We start from the raw sequence: 27,323 nt of genomic DNA, 5'->3' as shown, positions 1-27,323 counted from the left end.
TGAAGGGGAAAGGTGGAGCATGAATCATGTAACCATGTTAAAAATGAATATAAATAAATGTTAAAAATAAAAAAAATATATGATTTTTACATAATCAGCCTGTTTATATTTTGCAGTTCTGGAAAACTATATTGCTTCACTAAGCAAATAACTACAACTAAACATTACCTTTTCAATTTAGATTTACAATGAAATAATACAATAACATTTGTGATTGACAGAGTAGAATTGGACAGGTATAGTTTTTCACAAAACAAATTAGCTAAAGAACTTTGCTGTATATTCTGTAGGATTTTTTTTAAGGATCTTACACTTCAGTACAGTTGATACAAGACAAAAAATAAATACCTACTTGGAACAAACTTAATTAAAAATTCAAAATTAAAGTTAGAGCAGGAAAACTATACACATATAATCCCAAATTAATCTTCAATACACCCCTGTCCTTGACTTGATGGATAAAAATAGGCTATGTCTGAGGGCAGATTAGAACTCAGGACCTTCTGTCTATCAGCCTGGCTCTCAATCAACTGAGCCACCCTTTAAAAAATGTTTTTATTTTTTTGTCATTAAAATGCCCAAAGGAAATTTGGCATAAGTGGTGCAGTTCCTACTTAAAAGCATCTCTGCGTCTTGCCTATAGATATTGGTTATTTGGACCAGATGTGCAGACAGCTTGTCTTTTGCATGGTTGATTTATTTATAAATTTATGTTTTTTGGAAGCATGAGAATCATAATAAAGAAAATATTTCAGTTTTATATGAATATTTATTGAACAAATTTATTTTTCAAACATAGATATATATTTTTACATTTAACAACATAAGTCTTGTTTCTTCCATGTTTTAGTGTAAAATGTTCTTTAAAGTCTGACTCGCATCATTTACCTAACATCTACATGGTATTTTGTTTAACAAAAGTTAGGTCACATTTTTATTTCATGATTAAGAACTGTCTTTTTCTAACAGGCACAATAATATAATACTTGAATATTTTTTTTAAAAGTCTTTCTGAGGTTTTTAAATTGTCTTTGAAAATGTAACCTTATTTGATTAGGAAAGATTGGAAGTTTATTGGATAAATTTTGTGGTTCTAATGTAAATGAGTCATTTTTAGGTTCTATAGTATATAAACATATGTATGTTTTTTCTAGCTCTGTCATGTACTACTAGCCAACAATTCTTGTATTAATTTCTACAACTGAATTGAAACATACTAGTACATGTTTTTCATTTAATAATATACTTAAAATAGGTTTGTGTACTGATATATTTATAATATGCATGTGTTTGAGACAGTAACATAAATTGTGTCTGTAAAATTGGTGGAAAAATATACTGAAATGTGGTAGGAGAGACTATTAAAATTTATATCTTAAAATCTTATATAAGATTATGTCTTGTCATCTTAAATGACAACTCATACATTTTCCAGAACTGTTAGAATGATTTCACATTTGTTTTTGATCTTTTTTCTCATGGAGGGAAAGCATTCTGGGCTAAACGTGTTTAACATTTCTTAATTTTTTTGAAGAGATTTATGTAATTTGTTAGAATGGTTCTTTTTTGTTTTAGTTTTGGAGAATTCAGAGAAATATTGCTATTCAAAGTCCATAAAAGTAATTCCATAGAGAACATATATTTTAATCAATCAATAAGTATTTATAATTGTGAATCAAATATGTTTATGAATATTACACTTTTTAATTACTAAAATTTGCCAAATTATTTTTGAAAATATCATAAGAATAGCTCTTTTTAGGTTACTGTTAGAAGAATAGTTATAAAAGAGAGCCTTTTAAGTTAACAAATGAAATAATGATTTCCTTATTGAAGATATTAAGAAAGTGTATTTTTATTTTTTAATTTTACCAATTAATTTAATATACTTTCTATAAAGTAACGTAAATTTCATATTTAATTTTACTCCAGAGAAACCCAGCCTCAATATTCTAATTGGAATGATCTCTATTTTGTGACCAGAAAATAGATCACCCATATATATTTTTGTTATGTTTTCTTTTTTCAAAAATATTGATAGATTTTAGTTATTATATTTGTTTAGCACATTCCTTTTATGGATAGGAAATATGGTTGAAATAATGGGGAGAGGCATCAATAATTAGAATAGTTAATCTGGAAAAATTCTTTGGAGTAGATATCTCTGAAATTGTCTTCTATTCAAAATATCTGGGGAAGTTAACTAAATATATAACTAATGGAAGCTATTCCCAATAGACAGAATGATGAAAGGATTCTAATGGGTAGTTTTAAGTAAAGAAATCCAAGCTATTAAGAGCCACAAGAAAAATACTTATTTTAGCATTTTAAAATAATTATTTAAATAAAATTAAATAAATTCTTAAGTAAAAATATTTAGAAATCATTACATACTAACTAAAATAACTGTAAGATTCTACTTCATATCATTAAGATTTGCAAAGTTGACAAAAATGGAAAATGACAGTTGTTGGAGAGGCTGTAGAAAGAGAATCATGGGCACTGTTGGTAGATTTGTGAATTGGTTTTCATTTTTGGAAAGTAATTTCGAATTATACCCCAAACATCACAAAATTGTACATCCATTTTGATCCAACAGTGCCGCCACAAATACTCCAGAGAGACCAAAGACAGAGGGAAAGGACTCATGTGTGCAAAACTATTTATCACAGAATTTGTTGTTGTAGCAAAGAACCAGAAAAAAATGTGTTCATTATTTGGGAAATGTTTGGACAAATTATGGTATATAAAGGTAACAAGGTATTATTGTGACATAAGTAATGAAAAGGGTCATTTTCAGAGAAACTTGTTTTGAAGTGAGAATCTGGGGTGCTCTTTAACAATTACTGAAGCATTGTAAAGGAAACAGCTTTGAAAAACTTGACTCTTATCAACTCAAAAACCATTTGACTCTAGACAACCAGGGTAATATCCTGAAATACCTCATGAATCATGAGAGAAAAAAATTATATTAAGTATTTTAATCAATGGATTTAGTGCTATCTATGGTAGTTATGCTTCTCTGTTACAGAGTAGATTTGATTAATCACACACCAAATTCCCTGGGCTATAAAAAAAAATTAAGAGTATTTAAGTGCTTTAAAATAGCTCTTATTTTATTCAAGTCTCTATTTCTACATTGCTATGCCTTAAATTCTTTTTCTGTGAAATGGAAATAAAAAACTCACAGGGTTGTTTTTAGGAAAGACTCATGTATATCTTATTATTTTTTATTTTAAAAAACCTCTTCCTTTGTCTTGGAATCAATATTGTATATGTTGAAGAGTGGTAAGGGCTAGGCAATGGGGGTTAAGTGACTTGTCTGGGGTTATACAGATAGGAAGTATCTGAGACCAGATTTGAACCCAGGACCTCCTGTCTCTAGGCCTAGCTCTCAATCCACTGAGCGACCTAGTTAATTCTTCATATTTCATAGGATTACAGATCTATCTGTATTTTGAAGAAATCTTATATATTATCTCGTCCAACTCCATGATTTTACAAATGAAGAAACTTGGGGTCATGAGAGATTGAGTGATTTCCCCAAATTCACATGGGTAGGAGATAGAAGAAGTAAGATTTGAATTTGGGTCCTGTGATGTCAAATTCTGCCCTCTTTCTACTTTCCACCACTGCCTAGTTTCTTGTGATATAATATTCCATTAGATAGATAGATATACCACAATGTGTTCAACCATTCCTCCAATGATTGGTACCTACTTTATTTCTAGTATGTTGCTTTGTAAAAAGTACTGCTAAGAATATTTTGGTATTTATAATATCATTGATTTTTTTTTTTATCTTTGGCCTGCTTGAAGTCAATGTCCATTTGTTGGATCGCCGGGTCAAAGGACATGAATAATTTGCTAACCTTTCTCCCATAATTCCAAATCAATTTTCAAAAGTATTAGAATATTCCATAGTATGACCAAATGTATTGATATGCTTATTTTCCTACAACCTCTCCAACACTGGCTTATAATACTTCATCTTTTTTTCTAGGGAGCTTGGTTAAGTGGATATAGTAAGGAAATCAAGAAGACTTGGTTGTAGATGTTGTACAATACAACAATACATATACTATATAAGTCCCTATAGGCATTTATCCTCTCCATTCTATCAGACAAATTTCTAAGACATAAGTTACAGTAGAATTGCTGATATACATTGGAATGTATTGGTGGTAAGGTGGGGAAGAGTTTCTACACTAGGAACTCCTTATATTGATGAAATAATTTGTTTACACCAAAATAAATTTTTAAAAAATTTGTCAATTTGATAAGTATGAGGAAGGGAAATTGATATCAGTATAACAACCTCATATAAATGTCATACTGATATTATATTACCTAATGAAGATTCAAAAAGAATCTTAAAAACTGCTTTTAGGGGATGGCACCAAGATGGCAGAGAAAGTACACAGATCCACCTAATCTGTATCAAATTACCCTCCAAAAAATGATATAATACCTGAAAATTAATTCTGGAGCACCACACCCCATGGCAAAATAGGGTGAAATAATTTTTCAGCCCAAGACAACTTAGAAGGCTGGCATGAAAGATCTAGTGCACTGGGGTGGATATGGAGCTCAAAAGCAGCCTACCAAAGCAGGCCCCACTCTAGCAACAGGTTTTGGAGGCAATTGAATCAGTTGTAGAGGCTTCTGAAGTTCTCAGCCACATAAAGTGAGGGGGCAGCTCAGACAACTGCTTAGAAGGATATTACAGAGGTTTCTTTGTTGGCTCTGGGAGAAGGACTCTTGTTTGATTGCTCATATGCATATCCAGGTAGCAGTCCTGGGGGTGGCATCTCAGGATGGGGAAGAGCACTAGCACACACACAAACTCTTGTGGCCATAGGAGAGCAGGAGACCCAGGGCACAATTCCAAGATAGAAAAGAGCATTTAGGATTATGTACAGAATAGAACAAAGGGCAGGAGAGAATTAAACACATCTCTCCTTACATCATACCAACTTGGAAGAATGGAAAGCAGATAGATCTCAAAGTCAGCTCTGAAAGCAGCTGCACAAAGAACCTGAAGCTTGGAACTGTGCTCCCTTCACAGTAACAAAGCCCAACTTTAACAGTTTTTTTTAAACTAGAAGACAAGAAAAAGACTGGAAAATGAGCAAACAACAACAACAACAACAACAACAAAAGAAACTCAAAATAGAAAATTATTTTGGTGATAGAGAAGACCAAAACACAAACTCAGAAGAAGACAATAAAGTTAATACTACTGCATCCAAAGCTTCCAGGGAAAATAGGAATTTCTTTCAAGCCCAAAGAGAATGATTGGAGGAACTCAAAAAGGATTTAAAAAATCAAATAAGAGAAGTGGAAGAAAAATTTGGAAAAGAAATGAGAGTGATACGGAAAAAAAATCAATGAATTTTTTAAATGAGGTGATGTTTCATATAAATATAAAATATTTATGTTTAAAATATGACTAAACATTTTTACCTTATTGTGTCACACTAGTGGTCCTAGTCCTAACTTTTCTGTCAAATTGTTTTCCAATTTTCGCAACACTTTTTAATTGAAAGGGTGATTTTTCACCTACTATTTTTATTATTAGGTTAATGGAACATTGGATTACTATTTTTGTTTGCCTCTAAGTTTTGCTTCTTTAATCTGATCTATGAATTCATTTTTTTATTTTTAGCCCATGTTAGATAGTTTTCCTCTTCGTTTTTCTCAATGTTGTGTAGAAATGTTAGTGATATTTGAGGATCTGTTTTGAGTTTTGCTATTTCACTGATGCTACAGTCTCTATTTCTTTGATCAATTGGTATTTTCTAAAATAAATCATTCACTGTATCATTTGCAATTACAAATGCCTTTATTTCCCCTTGGTTATTTTCTAAATTTATTTTACTTTTATTGAATAAGTAACATTTCTAGCAATGTATCATAAAACCACTAAATTTCAGTTAGAAGAATTTCAGTGGCCATCTAGTTAATCCTATAACTGAAAAAGGATTTCCTGTATGACATACCCAACAAATGACTTTTTACCCATATTACTTTTGGATGGCTCTAATTGCTAGGAAAATTTCCTTACAATCAAAATTAAATTGGGCTGTTTGTAACCACCACATTTAGGTATGGGAGCAAGGAGAACAAATTCAATTTCTCTTCCACTTGATAGCTTTCAAGGACCTGAAGACATTCTCCCATACCTTCTCTTTTTCAATAAAAAAAAAGAGTTGTAAGGGAGAGACCCACAGATGGGATAATGGTTGATCCACTTGAGGATACCCCTGAATACCCTGCCGGATCTCCAGGATCTTCGGGTATTCTAACCTCCAGTTAGTGAGAATGAAGCAGAATCACTTTCTCTCACTGGACCAGTTGCTCAAATGCCTCTGAGACAATAATAATCAGTATCTCTTTTATTATTAGAGGGGATACACATTGAGGATCAGAAAAAGGGGTCCCTAACTCTAAGGGATCTAGCTATTCACCCAACAATTCTCTACAGTCCCTCGCGAGAGGGAGCCTTCGAGTCCTCTGGCTAACTTACCAGCTCCCTAGTTCTATCTAGGTGTTCCGAAAAAGCTAACCAAACTACCCATCTACGACACTCAGTAGTTAGTTTGATTTAGTTCAAAAACTGTCTCCAAAACCCTTTAGGATTGCTCTCAAAAGGCTAAGTCCACCCCAGGGGGTCTGACCCTTAAGGTAAAAACCTCAAAGCTGATCAGACAGAATTTTCAGATAAAACCCATCTGGAAAGCATAGCAGGTATGATTAGATCCTTTTCTAGATATTCCCTATCAAACAGGGAACCTCCAAAGATGATTTAGGAGTTTCTCCTTCTCCACAGTCAGGTTGAGGTAGCTAAGCTTCAACCAGCAGCCTTTCCTCCACCCTTCCAGACAAGAAGAGCCCAAAGCCTTCTCTAGGAAGTCCCTGACTCTACCATTGTTACTTCTAAAGTGTTCCTCCTCTGCCTTCTCCCTGCTAAGATCCTTTCCCTTGAGTTCCTAGTATTTGCCTTAAAGACAGGCTTCCACTTTTAAATATTATCCTATCGCTATCCTTTCCCCATTACACCAGGCAAAACATCCTTAGTTCTTTCAAGCTATCATCTTATTTTATTAATTGAAAAATTTCTGTTTACCCTCTTTTGGTTAATTGCTATTTCATCAATGCCCTTTTTAACCTCTGATACCCAGAACTGAATTCAGTAAACTAGACATTGCCTGACAGGGGCCAAATACAATAGGACTTTCATCTTCTTATGCTTAGAAACTATGCCCCTCAATGTAGCCTAGGATTACATTGACTTTTTTTACTGCAACATCACACTGTTGACTTATTTTGAACTAGCAATATACCAAAATTTCCAGGTCTTATTGAGACAAATGAACAAACCATGAGTTCCTCATCTTGTACTTGTGAGGTCAACCTTTTTTTTATTCAGATATGAGACTTAACCAAAATATATTTCATATTATTTAGAAAACTGTAAGGGAGGTATAATTTATTTTCCTTGCCGTTTCAATGAAATCCACCAAGTGGCAATAGAATGCCTTCTTCTTACGTGTTTCCTAGACCTTTATTGATTTTCTAGATGGCACTGAAATTAAGAGTTGTACCTGTTATGATTAAAATTATCTGGAGATTCTATATTAATTTATAATTACTTATTAAATAATGAAAAGTGGATTGGAAAAAGAAAAGACACATAGCCACATGGCTGGGCACACACCTTCTTCCCTAGCTAACCCAAACTCACTGCTTATCTTGTATCTCCATTCACTCCTACTTCTTGGCCAGAAAGATTGCTGCTTGGCCACAAAATAATGAAAGAAGTTGACATCACTTTTTCTGGGTCTCCCTTATTGGACATACTTGACCTCAGTCCGGGTCAGAGGCAGTCTTCCAGATGCCAAGTGTCATTTGGAACAAGAATCAGACATCTTTCAGGATACCAAGAGTCATGTGGGATAAGGGTCAAGTATTTTCTGGGATGCCAGGGAGCCGTGAGGTTTCTGGTATTCTCCCTAGAGCACACATGTGTCCCTCTTATTTAGATATGCCTCAGGTCTTATTTTGAATCTATCTAAAGGGTAGAGGTGAAACCGAAATGGATTTTCAAATTCAAAATGAAACTTTTAAAAAGGAAAGAGGGGTGAAGATTTGTGTTAAAACTACTTACAATTACTTCTCAAAACCAGTATTATGTCCTTGATTTAGAATCTATAGATCACTGCTGTATATTTTTCTTTTAGACATGCTGACAGACAATACAAAAAAAAAAAGATAATTGATCAGATTGTGATCAAGGGGAGCTACTAACGCATGACTGAGTTCTGAGGGCATTTTATGGTCAAAGTTACCTTAAAGCCTTTAATATACTCTTAATCAGATCAGTCTCTGGGAAATAAATAAGAGCCCTCCTTGTGTGGGAGAGAAGTAGAGTTAGGATGGAGACTGAATGACAGGGTATCATTTAATGAAAATGTTGATTATTTCTATTCTATTTATTATTCATAACTACAATATTTCTGTGGTTAAATATTTTCCTTTCCAATTTTATATATATATGTATACATATACACACATATGTTCTAGGTGCAGTTTTCTTTGGCACAAGTTAAGCTAAAAACAGCTATAAACTATAAATTAGTGTAAAAATCACTTATAACATGAGCCAAAATAAATGAGATGAAATTGAGTAATGTGGGCCCTAGAGGAACAAGTAAACTTCAAGGCAATATAAGAACCAAATGATGAGAAGGAATTAGTGCAAGGATACACAGAGACTCAGGTATAAGGAAAATGATAGAATTTGACCCAAGCTTGGGAGACTAGTGAATTCAGGAGTTTATGAGATATGTAGGTTTTAGGAGAACGAGTAAGGAGAATACTTGTCAAATAGCTGTATAAGAATGGTTTCAAAGGTCATCCAGAATGGAATATCTTTTCCTTAAGAGTTAGGGGCCAAATGACCTTGGAGCATACCTGGCCTGGGGATCAAAAATAACTTGTAAATGAAGGAGCAAGACCTGTGAGATAAGATTTGCTGACTAACACAAGAACCTATATTTTATCTATGCATATAATTTATTACCTTTCCCATGCCAATTTCTCGAACTGTAGTTAAAGTAGCATATCTACTCTTGTATAAGTAGCTTTAGAACTTCAACAGCTAGATGTTTTATAACTTGGATGAGTCTTAACTAAAGACAGTTTCAGAACAGGTGTATAGGAATAGGTTCTGACCTCAAGAGATGTCATTCTTTAACTGCCTGGGTGTGAGTGACTAAAATGAACAGAAGTGAATTGGAGAAATTATGAGACATGGTTAAAGATATGCAAAATTTCCACAACCTTCCTGAGGGTGGAGATAAGATGGGAAGAGAAATATATCCAGGGTTGAAAATTAATAGTGACAATGTATTGTTTAAAAGAGAAAAAAAGGGGGGCGGAGTCAAGATGGCAGCTTAGAAGCAGCAAAAGTCGAGTCCTTTTCAATCAAAACAAATCAAAATCAATCAAAACATCAATCAAAAACAAAGCTCTTTGAGGGGGATACAAAACCAAATCCAACAACAGGACAGAGCCAGGGGACCCTCCTGCTTGATTCAACTTAAAAAGTATGCAGAGAAGGTTGAATTCTTGAGTTTAAGGTAAAGAAAGAAGGAAAATCCCAGGGCCCCTCCCCCACCTACTGTGCTGAGACTTGAGTGTTTGCTGGGATCTCAGGTGAGGGCTCCAGCAATGCTACCACAGCTACACAAGGCTCAGGGCTCTGACCGCAGATGGTAGGGAGGTAGCTGGAGGAGATGGGCAGAGAGGAGGGCAGACTGGTCACAGCCTTCAGCCCCCACTCCTCCATCTTGGGTCTCTACCTCTGGAAATTTTGGCCTCAGGGCACATCCAGCTCTGCAGATCAGCCCAACTGGCTTAATACAGTCTATCAGTAATGCAGATAAGAAGCCTTCAGAGGGCAGGAAAGCTCAATATCCAATACCCCACCCCTACCTACTGTTCTGAGACCCATAGTAAGAATATGGCTAACTGGGATCCCAGGGCAAAGGCTACAACTGCAACAGAGTACCTTGGTAGCACCACAGGAAGCTCAGTGCTCTGACCAGAGGGCTGGCAGAAAGGAAGAGAGAAGGACAAGGGTAACTACCTTCAGCCTCCATACCTTCACCTTCACTTTCAGCTTCTTCTGGCAGCTGGGGAAGATCTTCCCTCAAGGCTCATTAATACAACCAGTCAACTCCATCAGTCTAATACAGTTAATCAGCAGAGCAGAGAAGAAGCCCTTTCAGGACAGAAAAGCTCAAACTCACAGATCCATCACATAAACAAAGGAGCAAGAATACAGCCAATGAGGGGAGGAAAGAAGGAAAAAAAATAGAGTAAACAACAGAAAAAGAAAAAAAAAATTACAACTGACAGCTTCTGTCCAGGTCATGAGCAAAGAACAAATGGAACAGAGGAGGACCAAGGAACACCAAGCAAAAACTCAGGAACCCCAGTGAATTGGACACAGGCTTTGGAAGAACTCAGAACACAATTCAAAAAACAAGAGAGGCTGAAGAAAATTGGAAAAACTTAAGAAAGCAAAATAGGTCATCTGGAAACAGAGGCAAATGAACTAAAACAAGAAAATAATATCTTGAAAGCCAGAATTGACCAGTTTGAAAACAAAGCAAAAAAAGTGAAAGATGACCTATGAAGAAAAACAGATCAAAAGGAAAAGGAGGTTAAAAATCCAGGGATGAAATTCAGTCTTTAAAAATTAGAATCCAACAACTAGAAGCAAATGGCTTTACAAGGCAGCAAGTGTATAAAACACATCAAAAGAATGAAAAAATTGAGGAAAATATGAAATACCTCATTGATAAAACTACAGACCTTGAAAACAGATCCAGGAGAGACAGTTTAAGAATTATTGGACTACCAGAAAGTCATGACAAAAGAAAATGTCTGGACATCATTCTACAGGAAATTATCCAAGAAAACTGTCCTGATATTCTTGAACAAGAGGGTAAAAGTAGAGATTGAAAGAATCATCCAATCACCTCCTGTATTAAATCCCCAATTAAAAGAGAAAAGAAGACTTACACAATTAGGAAATCATTCAATACCAAGATGTCTTCTGACTCACCACTTGGGCAGCACTGTTCTGGTATGTACCAATGTCTATGCCATACAATATGGCATATATACAATATACAATAGTTAACATATTACCTATATTTAGACTGTCTAATGTTCTCCCTTGAACCATCTCCTTTTTCATTGGGAATTATCTTTACTTGTACTTCAAATGATCAGAGGAGCCTGGGAAAATCTGTGCACTGCTGCTAGTCAGCCCCAGTGTGAGAGAGACTTTTGTTGTTCTTTTGTATGCTATTATTTATGTGAATCTTTTCAACTCTTGGAATTATGGACTGTCCTTGCTCCATACATTTACTTCTAACCACACTCTTTCCTTAAACATCAAACAATGAGGTTTTAAAAAATTCTATTGCATATATTCTGAAATCTTTACTGAGTTTGAAAATAATATGAAAATTTTAATGAAACTATGTTGTACTTGGATACAGAGAAATGATATTGAATTTGACATACATACAAGAGCCTACACAATTGCCAAATCTTATATTAATTAGGGAAAACCTAGTGACTTTAATTTTATGCCACTTTATGAAGAATAAGAACTTTCTTCTTCCCCAGAACCTTGTACAAATTTAACATGGATGCCTTTTATGTAAATGTAAAACAAGTTCTAGGACTTACAAATTCCTTCAAGAATCCTAATTTGATTTAATTTTTCCCTCTTTTTTATTGTTTCTTGGAAAAGAAAATGCTTGATATCATATTAACTTTTAGTTAAATTTAAAAGAACAAAAATAGAAAGGAAAACTCATTCAACATGCAAATTTAGGGAAACAAATTTTACCAACACTATACATATATCAGAAGACATCCTGTAGATGGCAGTGCTCTGCTTTTATATTATGAAACTTGGAGGAAAAACATTAATTTGGTAACTTACTTTGAGAATAGAAACTGTGATAAATACTACCCACTATAAAAACAACAATATTGTACAAATGAATAATTTGATGAAGTGGAAAAATGTCCAAGATATAAAAAAAAAACAACAAAATACTCCATCCTCTATTATATGTGATTTGGATTTTTAGAAAGATAAATTCTTTCTCTTTCTTAGCATACTAAGAGAGAGTTTTCTGTTTCTAGAATATTCTCATCCCTCTGAGGTCTCCATTTTCAAAAGGTAAAAATTATATAACCTCATTGAAATGAAAATTTTATTCTCACTTTCCAGATTTTTTTATTTCTGTGATTGACAAGAATGTATCTTATGTCTTTCTTTGTTCTTTTTTTTTTTTTTTTTGGTTTTCCATGCCACTCCTTACATTGAAAATACTCTTTTTTATTCTTTTCTTTCTCCTTTGACCTATCAACACAAAACACTTATTTTTTGAGCAAATAAAGCCTGGCTCTTCTACTTTGCTACACAAACCACTGTTTCTCTAATGATTAAAGAGTAAATGTATTGGATAAATTCATTTTGAAAGATAATTGTATTCAAATCCTGGCTTCAAACCTAGAGGCTATCTGATAGCTGTCTCCTCATCTTTTAAAAAGGTATGCTGTATTTTAAATAAAGTGAAATAGCTAACTTTTTTGAGGATTTTGCATCACTCATTTGAAATAACTGCTACTGTCACAATGGGATTGGAAATGAATGACTGGGGGCAGCTAGATGGTTCAGTGAATTGAGAATTAGACCCAGAGACAGAAGGTCTTGGGTTCAGATCTGACCTTAGACACTTTATAGCTTTGTGACCCTGGGCAAGTCATTTAAACCTCAATGCCTAGCCCTTCCAGCTCTTCTGATTTTGAACAAATACACAGTATTGATTCTAAAATGGAAGGTAAGAGTTTTAAAAAAAAAGGAATAAAGAAAATGAATGCTCTATAGCTATGCCAGTTTCCTAATATTTTCCTAACTCATAGTTTTCCTAACTCCACATGAGTTCTGAGCTAGGGTCCCTAAGTGTATGTAGGATTTGCATTGAAGAATTCTGGGCTATGCAGCAAGTCCCCAGGATAAAATCACTTAACGTTTAGGTTTGTCTCAAGTCTAAGATCTTTCCAAAAGGGATCAACAAGGTTCCTTTTAAGAAATATATTGAAAGTATAAAGTATATTAGATATAGGAAAGCTATTTATTTCTTCCACAAAAAGGAAATGTTTAAATCACAAAAGATGTTCAAGTCTGCATTAAATAGAAACTTAAAACAGCATACAATAGTCTTTAATTCATATTATACTTACCAAGGAGGTTTATATTTAAAACATTAAAACATGAAGCATGTCATGTGTAATAAAAAGGGAATAAAGAAAAGGTAAAAGGGAGTTTGGTCCTTTGGTGGGAAAGGAGGGTGCAATAGTGGATCAATGTGGTAAGGAGAGATGTAAGGGGATGGCTGAGTTTAGGGAAACAGAGAACAAGGTAGTATAATGAACAGTAAGGAGAGATGATGAGGTATTTAGGGGAGGCAGCTGCAACAGGGAGACCCTCAGACTAGACACAAGGAAAATGGTATTTCTACAGACACAAAGATTAGGGCCAGTCAGAAGTGGTTTGAATCTGATTGGAGGGCTTTCTAGTCAGTGTCTCAAGTCCACAAATAAGGAGCCCCAAGGCTCCTCCGTCAGTGAAACTGAAGGGTTTTCAGGAGGAAGTATAGAGACAACTACTTCCTCCCAAGATGGATGCTTCCAGCTTCCCTCAGGAAAATAAAGAGAATTATTCCTTCCCTCCTTCAACCCTCACTTATAGTCGAGCCAATGATTTAGCAAAGGGTTTGAATAGGTAACAATGGGGTTTATTAAAGTTTCAGGGTTGATTATAAAGGAGAGAGGGGTGCAGGGTTTCTCTAATAGCCGCTAGGGAGAAGCTCAAGGTGGGGGAGGGTCACAGGAATGGCTTGGACTCTCTCTCAGCCAGGGAAGTTTGGCTGCCCTTGAGGTTAGGGAGTACTAGAACAATAAAGCAGGAGATAGTTTGTTTCAAGGGTAAGCCCTATTTGTCTATGGGGAACTAAATCCTTGAAGTCTAATTGCTACAACCCAAAAATCCACCCTTCTCCCAAAGCCCACAGGAAAATCAGGAAGGTAATAGGGGAATGAAATAGGGAAGGTCAGGGAAGAGGTTCAGAGAAGTTAGCTAAGCTTCAAATGTCTAAAGACAAAAGCACAGATTCAAGGCAAGGTTTCAGCTTGAAGGCAGAGCCCAGTTCGCCCCTCCGCTTTTCACAAGCTTCTGGGACCAACTACCCTTTGTCAGAGTTCTAAGGCTGGCTAACTGCCAGAAATTCTACAGTTAGGTTTTGCAAGGGTAAAAGCCTTGATTGCATCTTTGCATTACACATGGAATTGTTAAATAGGCATTTCTTCATTATTTTTGTACTGTACTAGCTGAATAACTCCTTCACCATCCCTATGTTCTGGCAAGTCAGGCCTATTGGTCATCTGTTAGAAGCACAGCTGCAGAAAACTGCTTTGAATACTGTCTGACCAAGGAATCCAGGACCTTCCAAGGTTGTTGCATCCAACTTCAAAAAAGTTCATCTCTCATGACTTATTTGTTTACTTGTGCTGGTGATGGAAAGACTTTTGAGAGTCTTTTGTATATCAAGGAGATAAAATCAGTCAATACTTAAAGAAGTTAATTTAGAGTCTTTATTGGAAGGTCAAATCTTGGAGCTGAAGCTTTTAAATACTTGGGCACATAAGAAGACTCTTTGGAAAAGAACCAGATGTTGGGAAAGACTAAAGGCAAAAGGAAAAGAGGATGAAATCCATAGTGCCATGGAAATGATGAACACAAAGTTGAACAGACTTTGGGAGAGAGTAGAGCAGTGATCCCGAGAGAGAGAGAGAGAGGGAGAGAGAGAGAGAGAGAGAGAGAGAGAGAGAGAGAGAGAGAGAGAGAGAAGGGAAAATGGCAGCTCTATCTAGATCAGTGATTCTTAGCTTTTTTTATTCCTTTGGCAGTTTGGCGCCTGGCACATAGTAGATACTTGATTGATGAAGCTTATGTATTCTCTTAGGATACTGTTTTTAAATGCACAAAAAGAAAGACTTTAAGATTATAAAGTAAATAACACATTTTAAAATGTAGCTATAAAAACATTAATTAAAAATCACTGTTTTCAAGTTAAAAATTCTCTCACTACATCATGCCAGGTCTAATGCAGCTGCCAGAAGTGACTGTAGATCAAGATAGGTAATCATTATCTAGTTAGAATTGGGATTTGGCATGGATATGATGATAACTGAAAGAAGACAGGGCTGCTCAAATCTTTCTTTACTTTTATTTTTATTCCTAGGAGGTTTATGTTTTATACTAGACAGGAGAAGAGGAAAAGGCTAATCAAGAACTAAAAATTGAAATTGGTAAAGATTTCTTGGTAAGAAAGTAACTAGCTATTCTTGATGAATTCAGATGGTTGGAAGATGTGATTGGTTGAGTTACCATCAAAGAGATATTTATATATCATATCTATATTTATCTTTCTGTTGTTTGTCTATCTATCCATCTATCTTTCTGAACAGCCTTATTAGACAATGAAAGAGATGATGCTGCAGGACCAGAGAAGGCCAAGCGTAATGATTTTCAGAGCAAAGGAGAAGAATTAAATCAGTAAATTTGATTTCAAAATTCTTTTTTTTAAAACATTTATTAATATTCATTTTTAACCTGTTTACATACTTTATGCCCTTACTTTCCCCTTCACCCTCCGCTCTCCCTCCACCCATGGCCGACGCACATTTCCACTGGTTGTAACATGTGTCCTTGTTCAGGGCCTATTTCCATATTGTTGTTAGTTGCATTGGTGTGGTAGTTTCGGGTCCACATCCCCAATCATGCCTGCCTCAGCCCCTGCATTCAAGCAATTGTTTATCTTCTATGTTTCCTCTCCTGCAGTCCTTCCTCTGAATGTGGGTAGCATCTTTACCATAAATCCCTCAGAGCTGTCCTGTGTCATTGCATTGCTGCTGGTACAGAAGTCAATTACATTCGATTTTACCATAGTATATCAGTCTCTGTGTACAATGTTCTTCTGGCTCTGCTCCTTTCATTCTGCATCAGTTCCCGGAGGTCTTTCCAGTTCACATGGAACTCCTCCAGTTTATTATTCCTTTTAGCACAATAGTATTCCATCACCAGCATATACCACAGTTTGTTCAGCCATTCCCCAATTGAAGGACATACCCTCCCTTTCCAATTCTTTCCTACTACAAAAAGCACAGCTATAAATATTTTCGTACAAGTCTGTTTATCTACGATCTCTTTGGGGTACAAACCCAATAATGGTATGGTTGGATCAAAGGGCAGGCATTCTTTTATAGCCCTTTGAGCATAGTTCCAAATTGCCAGCCAGAATGGTTGGATCAGTTCACAGCTCCATCAGCAATGCATTAATGTCCCAATTTTGCAACATCCCCTCCAACATTCATTACTCTCCCCTTCTTTCATTTTAGCCAATCTGCTAGGTGTGAGGTGATACCTCAGAGTTGTTTTGATTTGCATTTCTCTAATGATTAGAGATTTACAACACTTTCTCATGTGCTTATTGATACTTTTGATTTCTTTACCTGAAAATTGCCTATTCATGTCTCTTGCCCATTTATCAATTGGGGAATGGCTTGATTTTTTATATAATTGATTTAACTCCTTGTATATTTTAGTAATTAAACCCCTGTCAGAGTTTTTTGTTATAAAGATTTTTTCCCAATTTGTTGTTTCCCTTCTGATTTTGACTACGTTATTTTTGTTTGTACAAAAGCTTTTTAGCTTCATATAATCAAAACCATTTAATTTACATTTTGTAATTTTCTCTAACTCTTGCTTGGTTTTAAAATCTTTCCTTTCCCAGAGATCTGACAAGTATACTATTTTGTGTTCAGTTAACTTATTTATAGTTTCCCTCTTTATATTCAGGTCATTCACCCATTCTGAATTTATCTTGGTGTAGGGTGTAAGATGTTGATCTAAACCTAATTTCTCCCATATTGTTTTCCAAATTTCCTAGCAGTTTTTGTCAAATAGTGGATTCATGTCCCAAAAGTTGGGCTCTTTGGGTTTATCACACACTGTCTTGCTGATGTCATTAACCCCAAATCTATTCCACTGATCCTCTCTTCTATCTCCTAGCCAGCACCATATTGTTTTGATGACTGCTGCTTTATAGTATAGTTTGATATCTGGTACTGCTAGGCCCCCTTCCTTCACATTTTTTTCATTATTTCCCTTGATATTCTTGATCTTTTGTCATTCCAAATGAACTTTGTTATAGTTTTTCCTAATTCAGTAAAGAAGTTTTTTGGTAATTTGATAGGTATGGTACTAAATAGGTAAATTAATTTGGGTAGAATGGTCATTTTTATTATGTTTGCTCGTCCTACCAATGAACAATTAATGGTTTTCCAATTGTTGAGATCCAGTTTTATTTTTTTGGAAAGTGTTTTGTAGTTGTTTTCGTATAATTGCTGTGTTTGTTTTGGTAGATAGATTCCCAAGTATTTTATATTGTCTAGGGTGATTTTAAATGGTGTTTCTCTTTCTACGTCTTGCTGCTGTGATGTGTTGGAAATATATAGAAATGCTGATGATTTATGTGCATTTATTTTGTATCCTGCAACTTTGGTAAAGTTGTTGATTATTTCTACCAGCTTCTTAGTTGATTCTCTAGGATTTTTTAAGTAGATCATCATATCATCTGCAAAGAGTGATAGCTTAGTCTCCTCCTTGCCTATTTTGATACCTTCAATTTCTTTTTCTTCTCTAATAGCTATTGCTTGTGTTTCTAGTACTATGTTGAATAATAGAGGTGATAATGGGCATCCTTGTTTCACTCCTGATCTTATTGGGAAGGCTTCTAATTTATCCCCATTGCATATAATGCTTGTTGATGGTTTTAGGTATACACTGTTTCTTATTTTTAGGAAGGGTCCTTCTATTCTTATACTTTTCAATGTTTTCAATAGGAATGGATGCTGTATTTTGTCAAAGGCTTTTTCAGCATCTATTGAGATAATCATGTGATTTTTGTTTGTTAGACTGTTGATACGGTCAATTATGTGGATGGTTTTCCTAATGTTGAACCATCCTTGCATTCCTGGTATAAATCCCACCTGATCATGGTGGATGATTTTCTTAATTACTTGCTGGAGTCTCTTTGCTAATATTATATTTTAGATTTTTGCAGCTATGTTCATTAGGGAGATTGGTCTATAGTTTTCTTTTTCTGTTTTTGGTCTACCTGGCTTTGGAATCAGTACCATATTTGTGTCATAAAAGGAATTTGGTAGGACTCCTTCTTTGCTTATCATATCAAATAATTTGTATAGTATTGGGATTAGTTGCTCTTTGAATGTCTGATAGAATTCACTTGTGAATCCATCAGGTCCTGGTGATTTTTTCTTAGGGAGTTCTTTGATGGTTTGTTCAATTTCTATTTCTGATATGGGATTATTTAGGTATTCTATTTCTTCTGCTGTTAATCTAGGCAATTTATATTTTTGTAGATATTCATCCATATCCCTAAATTGTTATATTTATTGCCATATAATTGGGCGAAATAATTTTTAATGATTGCCTTAACTTCCCCTTCATTAGAGGTGAGGTCTCCCTTTTCATCTTTAATGCTGTCAATTTGGTTTTCTTCTTTCCTTATTCTTATTAAGATTGACCAGTACTTGATCTATTTTATCTGTTTTTTCAAAATACCAGCTTCTAGTCTTATTTATTAATTCAATAGTTCTTTTACTTTCGATTTTATTAATTTCTCCCTTAATTTTTAGTATTTCTAATTTAGTTTTCATTTGAGGGTTTTTAATTTGTTCACTTTCTAATTTTTTAGTTGCATGCCCAATTCATTAATCTCTGCCCTCCTTAATTTGTTAATATATGCATTCAAGGATATAAATTTCCCCCTGAGTACTGCCTTGGCTGCATCCCACAGACTTTGGTAGGATGTTTCATCATTGTCATTCTCTTCAATGAAATTGTTGATTGTTTCTATGATTTCTTCTTTGACAAATTGGTTTTGGAGAATCATATTGTTTAATTTCCAATTGGTTTTTGATTTGCCTGTCCATGTGCCCTTACTAATTATTATTTTTATTGCATTATGATCTGAGGTTACATTTGTTATATCTGTTCTTTTGCATTTGTTTGCAATGATTCTATGTCCTATTACATGGTCAATCTTTGTGAATGTGCCATGTGCAGCTGAAAAGAAAGTGTATTCCTTTTTGTCCCTATTCATTTTTCTCCACATATCAATTAAATCTAATTTTTCTAGGACTTCATTCACCTCTCTTACCTCTTTCTTATTTATTTTTTGGTTTGATTTATCTAGATCTGAAAGAGGAATATTTAGATCTCCCACTATTATGGTTTTACTATCTATTTCCTTCTTGAGCTCTGCCATTTTCTCCTTTATGAATTTGGATGCTATGCCACTTGGTGCATATATATTGAGCAGTGTTATTTCCTCATTGTTTATACTGCTTTTAATCAGGATGTAATGACCTTCCATGTCTTTTTTAATCATATCTATTTTTACTTTGGCTTTGTCTGAGATCTTAATAGCCACTCCTGCCTCCTTTTTTTCATTTGACGCCCAAAAGATTTTGCTCAAGCCCTTAACCATAAACTTGTGTGTGTCTACCCACCTCATATGTGTTTCTTGTAGACAACATATGGTAGGATTTTGGTTTCTAATCCACTCTGCTATTTGCTTCTGTTTTATGAGCGAGTTCATCCCATTCACATTCAGAGTTACAATTATCAGTTGTGCATTCACTGACATTTTTGTATCCTCCCCTAGACCCACCCCTTCTTCTTACACTATTTTCTCTTAAACCAGTGGTTTGCTTTGAGCTGGTATCCCTTATCCCCTCTCTTGATTGACTTATCTTTCTTCCCCCTCCCTTGTTATTCCCCTCTTTTTGTTTTTTAAAGGCCTAATGAATCCCTCCCCCTTCTTCTCCCCTCCCTTTTTTGACCTCCCTCCTTTCCTGCTCCCTTTGGTTTGTCCCTTCTGACTTTCTCAGTAGGGTTAGATAGAGTTTTTTATCCGAATGGATAATAAAGCTACTTTTCCCTCTCCGGGTTGATTACACTGAGAGTAAGGTTTGATTATTCCCTCTTAATGCTCTCTTCCTCTCCTCCTTATGATAGTATTTATCCCCTCCCCTTCCCATGCCCTCTTTGTGTGTAATAGAATATCCTATTTTTCTTATTTACTCAGATTTTTCTTGGTGTCCCCTACTATTCCCCCCTCTTTCCCACCCCCCATGTCATCTTAGACCATTTAGTATCCTATCCTCCCCCTATGAATTATTCTTCTGGTTGCTATAATAGTGAATATTATAATAGTGAATAGAGTTCACTACAGAGAATTATACATAGCATTTCTCCACATAGTAATACAGATAATTAGATCTTATTTAAGCCCTTAAAGAGTCAAATTTTAAAAATTACAAGTTTTCTTTCTTTTCCCTCTGTTTCTTATTTACCTTTTCATGTTTCTCTTGATATTTGTGGTTGAGTGTCAAACTTTCCATTTAGTCCCGGTCTCTTTTGTGCAAAAACTTGGAAATCTTCAATTTTGTTGAATGCCCATACTTTCCCCTGGAAGTATATAGTCAGTTTTGATGGGTAGTTGATCCGTGGCTGAAGGCCCAGCTCTCTTGCCTTTCTGAATATTGTGTTCCAAGCCTTGCGGTCTTTTAGTGTGGAGGCTGTCAGATCCTGTGTGATCCTGATTGGTGCTCCTTGATATTTTAATTTTCTCTTTCTGGCTTCTTGTAAGATTTTTTCTTTTACTTGAAAGCTCTTGAATTTGGCTATTATATTCCTTGGTGTTGACTTTTCTGTGTCCAGTGTAGAGGGTGATCTATGGATCCTTTCAATGTCTATATTGCCGTCTTGTTGTAGAACTTCTGGGCAATTATGCTGAATAATTTCTTTAAGTATGGAGTCCAGGTTTCTATTAATTTCTGCCTTTTCTGGAAGACCAATGATTCTTAAATTGTCTCTTCTCTACCGGTTTTCTTGGTCTGTCACTTTCTCATTGAGATATTTCATGTTTCCTTCTATTTTATCAGTCTTTTGGCTTTGTTTTATTTGTTCTTGTTGTCTTGAGAGATCATTGGCTTCTAATTTTTTAATTCTAGCCTTTAAGGACTGGTTTTCAGCTATAATCTTTTGGTTTTCCTTTTCAATCTGATCATTTCTGGTGTTCAATTTGCTTATCAGTTCATTTGATTTCTGAGCCTCACTTTCCAATTGCAAGATTCTGCCTTTTAAGCTGTTATTTTCTTGCCAGATCTCTTCCATGTTCTTCAACATCTTATTTTTGAACTCTTCAATAGCTTGTGACCAGCTTTCATTTTTTGGGGAGGGTTTGGATATGATTACTTGTTTGTCCTCCTCTGTTGTCTGGATTTTCTTTGTGTAAAAGTTGTGGAGTGTTCCAGAGTTTTTCTTGATAATCTTTTTTCTTCTTCTGGAGTTCTCGGCTTGCCATCGTTAGCCCCGCCCTTCTTCAGCTTTGTCTTCACACTCAGGGTTTGCCTCCGCTTTCTAAGCTCCTGGGGGCTCTGGTCTCCTTGTCCTCGGGGTCAGGCCTCCTTGTAGACCCTGGTCTGCCCCTCTGCCTGAGGCTCCTTCAGCAGTCTCAGGGGCTGCTTCCACAGCTGTGCTCCCGTCTGCCTGGGTGCTCACTTGAGGTCCAAGCTTGGGCTGGAGATCTTTATTCAAGCCTAGGGCAATGCCTTCACCCACACAGACACTAGGGAAAGTCTCTGCTTTAGAGATCTTTATTCTCGCTTAGGGCACTGTCTTCACCCATGCAGAAGCTAGGGAAAGTTCGTGGGCTGGAGAACTTTATTCGCACTTGGGGTGATGCCTTCACCAGTGCAGACGCTCAGGAAAGTCCCTGTGTTAGAGATCTTTGTCCTGGCCCACGCAGACGCTAGGGAAAGTCCGTGTGCGCCCCCCAGCCACTTGGGGTCCCTCATCTTGCAGCACACAAGTACAAGCCCTGGGGCTGCTAGTGATTTACTGGTTGCCCCAGTCCTGTTTTCACTCTTGTGCGTTGGCCTTGGCATTGTGCGAGGTGTGTGGTGTGGGGGAGTGGGGGAGGAGCTTCTTCCTCTTGCGTTTTAGTGAGAGCTGTTTCACCCCTTTATAGCGTGCAGATGCCCTGATTCTGCATACCTTCAACGCTGCGCCCTGTTGTGGGGTTCCCTCATTCGTCTGGGTTCGTTTTTATTTCCCCTTGAGGAGTCCTGTATATTTCGGTTAGGAGAGATCGAGCAGCTCTCCTTACACTGCCGCCATCTTAACCAGAAGTCTCTGATTTCAATATTCTTGGAGAAATTCTACAATGAATTTTTTTATTAAAGAGATGGTTAGCAAATATCTAGAAAAGGAAGCAGTTATTATAGAGATAACATAACTTCCTCAAGAACACATTATACCAGGCCATCCTTATGTTTTTTTCTGGATACATTTACTTAATTGATAGGTGAGCAGAATAGTACTGATACAAATTGCCTAGATTTTAGCCTAGATTTCCTAAACTATATCTTGCAGAAAAGACTGAAAAATAGGGACTAGAGATTGCTTTGTCAGAAGGCTGGATCCAAGGACTTCTCAGAAACTTAAGACATCACATGCCGAGGAGCAATCCCAGGGGATAGTCATATCTTAGCTTCACAACTTTTGAAGGCTAAGAAAGTTCTAAGTACCAAAATTCTTGGCACTGCCTATATTTCCTCATAAACTAATCGTAAGGGGCAGCTAGATGGTTCAGTGAAAAAGAAAGCCAGACTTGGAGATAGAAAGTCCTGGGTTCAAATGTGACTTCAGACACTTCCTACCTGTGTAACCCTGGCAAGTCATTTAACCTCAATTGTCCAGCTCTTTCTGCTCTTTTGCCTTGGAATCAACACTCAGTTAAAAAAACTGTAAGAAAAGTTTGGACTCTTTGGTGGGCATGATTGAAATGACTTGAATAATAACAAGAAGTTTATTTTTTAAGCTCCCTTTTATTTAACATAAAGCTTGGATAAATTTTTTTCTTAGTCTTTAGGGTTTATATAATTTAAAAAGTTCTAATTTTTTCATATAGTCTTTGGGGAGATTCATCTTACAATTTCTTGTAGGAAAGAAACAAGAATTATTTGAATATATTTCTCTCTACTTGGTAGTTGCTTTGTACCTTGCATTAAACATCATATTAGAGACCCTAACTACTTAAAACATATGTTTGCTAATTATTTTTTTCTTTGACTGAGTTTCCAAAGATGTCCCTAGATGTTCTAAAAGTGGCTGTTGGAAAAAATTTTTAGACTCTCAATAGTCTCTTTTTTTCTGAAATAATTCAGCTATTCAATGTGACTTATCAGACTTTTCATCTTATTTCAGGAATAAAAGAGGACTGCTTTTCCCAACAAAGCTAGTGTCCTAGCTTTTTTAATTTTAATTTTTTTTTTTTTTTACTATTCTTTGCTAAGTGCCCAGGTCATTGTTCAGTCACCTATACCTCTCATTGCTAGCACATTTTAGACAGTTCTCAGCCCCCTTCACCATTACTGAAGCTTAGATGTGGAGGCTTCAAACATTGCCTGGCTCATTATTTCAGGAGGAAGGTTAAGGCCTTTACTCTCTGCTCAGAGCTACTCACTAATTAGAGTCCTTGCTTTGGCACAGAATGCATTACACCTCTATGTCTTTCTCTTGGGATCAGTGGCTTTCATGTTCATTCTCATAAATGTACAATAACCTCAGTTTTCAATGGAATACTGCCCACTTGCCTCTAGTGTGGCAGACTTAATTTAAGAAATTTTGACATTATTCTAAATGACACTAAATGTACTGTTATATTAGATTAGTTTATTATTTTATGATACCTTATATATACTATTGTGTGTTTAATATTTACCTAAAATATTAATGAAGTTTGATTCATAATGGGTCCTAATGCTGGAAATAATTTATAATTAGAACAGCCTTTTAATTAGTTTCAGTATCTCTAGTCCCTAGCTTTTCCAATTCATCCTTCACATTGCTTTCAAAGTAGTTTGATCATATCTGTCACTTTTTCATTAAAATAATATTCAGTGGCACTCTATAGCCAGGTGAAAATCCCTCACAAAAAAATCTCCTGGTTGTAGTCCACCATCTGTTGAAATAAAAATTCTTTCCTTTTAAACTTTTACACTAATTAGGCAAAAATCAGTATATAGAAAAAAATATGTCAGGGTAGCAACACATTGACAGACTAATCACTGTAGACCAGAAAACTTTTCAGGCTGGGCCAGCTTTTTATAATACAACTTTTGTAAAGAGATATACAGTTTTTATAGGTCCACATCAGCCAAGAGATAGGTGCCTTGTAACTGGTAGAGCTGGCAGAGGTGAGGCATGTGACTTGCCTATGTGACAAGACTGAATGATGCCTCCTCCCCCAGCAAGGCAGGGATGGGTCACTGAGTCATTTTATCTTTTAATAGGGTAAGGTTCAAAATTTAAGAGAAAAAATGACGTGATAGAAATTGCATTACTAGAAAAAATGTGATGTTATAATACATGTTTCTTGTGAGTAGGGATTGTTTCATTTATTGCATTTGTATCTTAGTGCTTAGCACAATGCCTAATACATAGTAAGTATTTATTAAGTTTTTGTGTTTTCACTGATTAATGGGTTTAAGTTTTCATTTCAAAGGATTGGTCTGGCAAGGAGAATTTATTATTTATTATTTATTATTCCTGTTGACTCCTTAGGAGCAAAGGGCCGCAACCATCTCACGCCAATGGACTCTGTTCTGGGCAACTTCCCCCAGCTGGGCCCATGTCATTCCCACTGTTTTTGTTTCATTTTCGGCAGATCTTCGCCAGGTCTGTTTTTGTCTTCCGACTTTCCTCCTCCCTGAAGGGTTCCAGCTCAATGCTTGTCTGGCTACGTTGTCTTCCAGTTTTCGTAGCGTATGTCCTATCCATCTCCACTTACGTTTCTTTACATCCTGACTAATGGGATACTGGATTGTTCTTTCCCAGAGACTAGCATTGGAGATCTTTTCAGGCCATCTGATGTTCAAGATGTGACATAGACATCTGTTAACAAAGACCTGGAGTTTGTTGGTGTTAGCGCTCGTCACTCTCCAGCTTTCTGATCCATATAGGAGGACGGCCTTTACGTTGGTGTTGAAGATTCGGAGCTTAGTGACGAGGGACAGTGCTCTGGAGGTCCAGACAGACCGCAGGGTGTTAAATGCCTGTCTGGCTTTGTTGATTTGGTTTCTGATGTCCTCATCTGCCCCGCCGTCCTTACTGACTATGCTACCCAAATAGAAGAAGTGGTCCGTCTCCTTGATGTTTTCTCCCTGTAGTTGGATTGGCAGGTCCTGTGTGCTGTTGACTGTGATCACCTGGTCTTCTTCTTGTTGATCTTCAGACCTGTCTTCTCCGCTTCTTCAGAGAGTCGTGCAAGTTTGGCTTGTGCATCCTGCTGCTTGTGAGAAAGGAGACAGATGTCATCTGTGAAGTCAAGGTCCTCAAGCTGTTTGGCAAGGAGAAGGGCCACTTTATTGTCAGAGACTGAGGGAAAGACGAAAAAAGTGTGTGTGAGGATGATGTCAAAGGGTTTTGAGATAAAGAGAAGCCTGCTTTTCTCCCCTTCTCAAAATATTTTAAAATCCATAGAATAAAATACATGGGATTGCAAAGGAAACCAATTATACTGAAATAAGGATGTATTTTTTTTTTTCATTCAAGTTCTCAGAGCTACGGAAATCTATTCCATCTGAATGGTAAATCAGTACATACTTCTTGGTTCAAATTGATTTCTCTTTTGTGATAGGGAATTCTCTTTCGTGATTGTGGGGTTTACTGCAAAATGCTATAGATGGAGAGTAAAGAGACTAGACCCTAGACTTGGGTCTGTCATGAGCTTGCTGCAAAGATTTGAACAAGTCAGATAACTCTTTGATTTTTACTTTTCTCAAATGTAAATTGAGTAGGCTAGACTCTAAGGTTAGAGTTTTTCAAGTCTGTGAGAGCTGGAGAAGTGAAGAGTCTAGAGCACTTCTTGTCAGTTTTTCCCCCATACTTCAAATAGTATTCATACTTCAAAGAGTATTCTTTGCTGTGAGCAATTGCCACACACTGAATGTTTAAGTTGATAGCAAAAAAGGAGAATCAGGAGACTAATACAAAAAAATTATTCAAGAATCTTTTGATAGGTATTACTGTTATTCGAAGAGACATGTAAAAATGGTTTATTATATGCTTATAATATATAATGAAGGTATACAAAAACAATGGGCCCTGAGCAGCAGTTTCAGCAACATTATATAGGTTTTAGCTACATAGGCACAATGGCCACAATGGAATTTTTCAGAAAGAGAAGGTAATGAATTATACATCAAAGAAGAGATAGTACAAGAGAAATATCTACACTTAGTAAAATAATAAACTGTTTATTAAACACTGGGGACAGAGCTGGAATTTGCAGGCTAACATTAACACTAGAGCATAGCTAGCTACCTTACATTCTCTTAAATAAATAAAGATAATAAAATTGAACTAGAAATTCTCTTATCACTAACCAGTTAATCATAGGAGTCACAGTTTCATGTCTCAGCTTGATTTTTGAGATCCTAATTACATGACTTTCTTGTCTTTAGCAAATAAAGTTGGGCCAAAAATTCTTTTATGATTAGACCTACTTATATTCAGTTTCCTTGAAGTAAGATCAGATATTTTTTTGAGTTGTTTCTGAGTTAAAGGTTTGATATATAATATAAGCAATAATATGCATATTAGGCAGATTTTGTTTAGCTTGCCATAAAGTAAGCATTTAAGAAATGCTTTTTTCATTCATACCTTCATCTATAAAATGAAGTTTTGGACTAGATACCCTCTAAGATATCTTTTAGCTCAAGAGCTATGCTCCTACAAATCTGGTTAAACCTTCTGACTTCCAAGACAGTATTCTTCCCTCTCTGCCACACTGCTTATTTCTTTTGTAATATTTTGACTGTATTTTTATATATTCTGTATAATATTTAATTTTCAGAAATAAATTGTGTTTATTATTGGAATTGCATGAAATTTAAACTTGTTACTTAATATTGACATCTTTAAATTGCTCTTATAGTACAAATGGGAATTGTAGTGAGAGTTTTTTCATGAAGGGTCAGATGTTATATACATCAATTCTTTTGTAAGAA

Source organism: Gracilinanus agilis, chromosome 1, assembly GCF_016433145.1.
Source record: "Gracilinanus agilis isolate LMUSP501 chromosome 1, AgileGrace, whole genome shotgun sequence".
In the NCBI taxonomy this organism is placed as follows: Eukaryota; Metazoa; Chordata; class Mammalia; order Didelphimorphia; family Didelphidae; genus Gracilinanus; species Gracilinanus agilis.
Note: the sequence above shows the minus strand (reverse complement) of the source record.